This window comes from Adiantum capillus-veneris, chromosome 5, assembly GCF_014529385.1.
Source record: "Adiantum capillus-veneris isolate H3 chromosome 5, ASM1452938v2, whole genome shotgun sequence".
Classification (NCBI taxonomy): domain Eukaryota; kingdom Viridiplantae; phylum Streptophyta; class Polypodiopsida; order Polypodiales; family Pteridaceae; genus Adiantum; species Adiantum capillus-veneris.
This window is the reverse complement of record NC_140935.1, coordinates 160,927,551-160,932,107: the sequence shown is the minus strand read 5'-3', so window position 1 is coordinate 160,932,107 and position 4,557 is coordinate 160,927,551. Positions and strand designations below refer to the sequence as shown.

The window sequence follows — 4,557 nt, the reverse complement described above, 5'->3', positions numbered from 1 at the left end:
TAAAGCCAATGTCTGCCAAGTGAGGGGGGATACTACAAAGCTAGAGAAGTTAGAACAGCAGCGATGAAAATTTCACTTAAAGAAATCTGACAACCTTCATTGAAGACAGATCTGAACATTGTTCTTAAAACCTTCACTGAGGAAAGATGTGAACATTATTTTCAAACAAGACGATTGAGGCTAGCTACATTGTCAAATATAAACAAAACTGATAACAGAATCATTATATCGAACATAGATGGAACTGTATCATTGGAGAAATGGCAAAGAAGGCATGACGTACAACATTTCACATAATAAAATAGAATAAAGAACGATAGAATGAGATCTTAAAGGCACTCACAGTTTTCAACCTCTTTGCAGACAACGTCAAGGGCAGAATCAATGAGCTCCGCGACTTTGGTGTAGTGACCCTTGCCCACTTGTTGCCAACTCCGAACTGGCCAAAGACGAAGTTATCAAGGCAGAAGATTTGCCCATAGGGGCCTGTTCGAACACTGTCCATTGAATCAGTCCACCATACCAAGTACCTATTTGTATAAGAGAAGATTCTAGACAATACCAACCACACTCGGTTATCAAAAGATTCTACATAGGCTGCCCTAGAAGAAGTTCTTGACATTATATAATAGCAGATACATACTCATCTCTTTACCAGTTCACTTACCAGTTGAATAGCCCCATCATAAGTTCCAGCAACCCCCATTGAAAGGACCTCCACTATTCTTACCCTTGAGACGATCGAAGAGAACATTGCAGCCCAACGATTCTGGAAACAAGAAACGGTTAAGCTATATTAAACAAGATTCCAGCCATGGGATCAACTGAGGCTAACACCAATGTGGTGCCATCAAATCAAATAAGTAGAGTAGAAATATGACCAAAACTCTTCAATTCTTAATCAAGCCATATTCAACCTAGTATCAACCTAGCCATATGCATTCTCACAGTGAAAGAAAGAGTGCCAGCCTTATGAAACCATGCATGCACCTGAATATGAAACATACCGCATCCATAAAAGACTCCACCAGAGAAGTAAAAGTCATGATGACCAGTCCTGTGTGTCGAGAAGTCTTGGAAGTGAGGCCGAGAGGCGTGGGCCCAATCCCTCTTGGGAATCTCTGAAGGTATACCTCTTGTTCCATCACCTCGACAGCACCAGGCTTTTGACTACCACCAGCTACCCACAAGGGTTCCCCAGCTTGAGCCACCTGTAAAAGCTCTTCCATAGATGCCACTGCCAATTCTACTACCAAGGGCTTTTCGGCTTCTGTCAATCCAAAAGGCGGTGCCTCTATTTCTACAATTGTTGGCTCGGCCAAGGGAGCCCCTCCTCCCATTGTGAGGAGTGGGACCTGCAATGCTGCATCTAGTGGGCTTCCTGACCCTGTTGGTGAAGAGGTAGAAAATGTCGCCCACCGTCACCAATGTACTTGGCTGCCATAGCTGTGATGCGCTCTATCTGTCAACATCATACATACACAAAATCATCAGAAATGTTCTCGAGAGAGATGACTAGTCTCCCTGTCAATCATATTGTCATATCTTTCTCAGTGTATGCATTAATTTTGATGCCCAAGAATACAACCCCTGTGATGAGTCTTGTACAACTATATTGCAGGCTATATTGAAGGAGGCAATTGAAGATAAAAATATCACACACACACATTATTTTCGTAATGCTTTACTGGTGGGAAACCTCAAGAAGAGGAAAACACATGCACGCACGCACGCATAACACAACACCGATTGGTAGTTTCACCTTGCAGGAGCAAAGTTTGCACTCACCATGCCATTTTCTGCATGTGAGGCTTGAAATGCAGGAGGAGGGCTGCTACTACATCATGCTCCATTGTGCTTGAAGATGTCGGGGCCCTTCGTGGATTTCTCAAGCTTTGATAAATCACATGTGCAGTGGCTAATGCACAAGAGACCACTTAACTATGATAGCCATTTCTCTTTGTTGAGTAACCTTAGGTGTTTCCATCGGTCAAACTATACTCTTGAGTACAAGAAGATGACATGATCTGTCGGTAGTGCACTCTGAACCTTATGTTTCTTCTGGACTTTACACTGTAATCATGTAAACATTGCGATCATTCCAAAATTTCTGCGACTCATTAAGGAAGATATTCTCGTATTTGCAGGGGACATATGAACGCCTGATTAATGCAACTGAGCAGTAGTGTCATTATTCATCGGCATCTCTCATGTACGTCGCGTACCCACTCTCTCTTTCACAAGTTCACAACCTCACGGAGCTTCTAGCCCTATGCAGCTCGCTCAGCTAGAGTGTGAAAGACGAAGAAAGGATTGAAGGCTTGGGGCATCTCTCATCATGGACGTCCCGAACACAGACCTCTCTCTGTATTTATCGTCTTATCTCTCTCTCCCAATTATAAGCAAAGCCAGTCGCTATTTGCCGCATTGGCCCCCTGCACGTGCAAGATCTCACGCATCTTGGCAAGGCTGAGAGGAGAGTGAGACAGCAGTAGATAAGAAGCTACTTGGCTATGGCCACCTGGAGCTCTCCTGCTATAGAGGTTATGAAAACTGGCCGATTTCCCGCTCTATCAAAAGGGAAGTGTGCAAAATAGGGTGTACCCAATCCTTTTTAATGCTTTATTAGACAGAATGACTGGAGATGCTTCATTAGAAAGAAGGTTGAAGCAAAAATAGGTAGATAAAAAGAATGTGCTAGGAAAGGTAAGATGCCATATGGCACTCAAGGGATTGCATGAACAGAACCCTATAGAAGGGTGGTGGAGGACATCACGGCTAATCACCTGTAGAGGAGGCCTCTCTCTCTCTCTCTCTCTCTCTCTCTCTCTCTCTCTATATATATATATATATATATATATATATATATATATATATATATATATATATATATATATATATATATATATATATATATATAGATTCCCTTGTGTAGGGTGCATGATAGGACTCTGGGGAAGGTGGATCACCGTTGCTCGACACTATCTAAGTTCTCAACCTTGCAGACACCTTCAACCCTCACCTCTGCCATAGCTGGGAGGCAAATAAAAATAGAAAAATCTTAGAGAATGGCTTGTGTTATTTTGGAGAAGAAAGGGATCTATGATGCTCTAATAAGAAAGTTAGGGTTGGAGTTTTGCAACCTTCTAGGTTAGGGAGGTAACGGAAGGGTTAACAACAGGCCTGTGCCATCGAAATGGGGGAGTGAGAGGAGGGGAACGGAGGTAGGAGGAGGAGGGGGAAAGTGGGGAGGTAGGCTGCCCAAGGAGGGAAGGAGGAGCTCACGTAGAGGCAAGGGAGAAGGGAATATTCTTGGCTCGGGGCTATTTTCTTTTTTGAGGAGCCAGTAGGGGGTTCGTCACATGTAGGGGCGGTCGGCTGTCACCCTGTCACATGTAGGGGAGGTCGGCTGTCACCCTTTTGGCACATGAAAGGTTGGTTGGTGCCTTTCTTCAATCGATGTAAAGCACACTTTTGAGAAAGGTAGAGGTCTCCAAAGATGAAGACAAATTTGAGAGGGAGAGAGAGAGAGAGAGAGAGAGAGAGAGAGAGAGAGAGAGAGAGAGAGAGAGAGAGAGAGAGGAAGATTTAGCAGAGTAAGAGAGAGAGATTGAGGCAACCTTGATGTGCATAGTTTTCCAAGAGAGGCAAGGTCAAACATGATCCTATAATATTGTCGTTATTTGCTCGATTGATGAGAAATTTGAAGGCTTGGACAATATTTTGAGCTTTTCTAATATGGTAATGGGATCTTATCACAAAAGGAACCATTACTAGACTAACTATTGTTTCATGGAATGGTGTCATCAAACAGAAGGTAATAATTTGTTCCAACTGATAGAGAAGTTAATTTAAGCGTTACCTTTTGAAGAGCTAAATAGGTAAAGTTGTACCCGACACCCTTTGAGCACTATAGTATTGTCCAAGTATTTGGTGTAGTTCATTTCCATGAAAGGTGGTGAAACAAATATAGAGTGAAAATCTATGTTCTCACATATGTCATTTCTACATTTGAACTAGCATAATAAATACCAGCTTTAACATTCTCCAACCCCCCCCCCTCTCTCTCTCTCTCTCTCTCTCTCTCTCTCAACAGGTCTTGAGTTCAACTCTCCTCGTCGGCTAGATGTCACGGCTAGGGACTTGCTACGCGCCGTGTGCGAGCCACAAAGGCTCCTAGCACACAGTCATACAACAGACAAGCTCACAAGGAAGAATGGTGTGTCACTCACCTTCCTGCGTAGTTGCGAATGAAGGATTCCCGCGCCGCGAAGAAGAGGGAGACACCGCTACGCTGCGCTCAACCGCCTCGCCGCCGTCGTGCTGCCGCAACGCTCGATCTCTCTCTCTCTCTCTCTCTCTCTCTCTCTCTCTCTCTCTCTCTCTCTCTCTCTCTCTCTCTCTCTCTCTCTCTCTCTCTCTCTCACGTACACACACACACAAGGAGATGGTGAAGGAGAAGGTGGAGATGGAGCAAGAGCGGCTTCTATTGCACAATGAGAGAATGAGTAAAAATTACGTTTAGTGGCTTTTATATGAGCTCACCCCATTCACACT

The 4,557-nt window shown here is 43.9% G+C and overlaps 1 pseudogene; it reads right to left on the bottom strand.

The window, feature by feature from the left end:
* Positions 1–329: 329 nt before the first annotated feature.
* On the bottom strand, positions 330–1,340 carry LOC147458437 (uncharacterized; annotated as a pseudogene).
* Between the last annotated feature and the right edge of the window lie 3,217 nt (positions 1,341–4,557).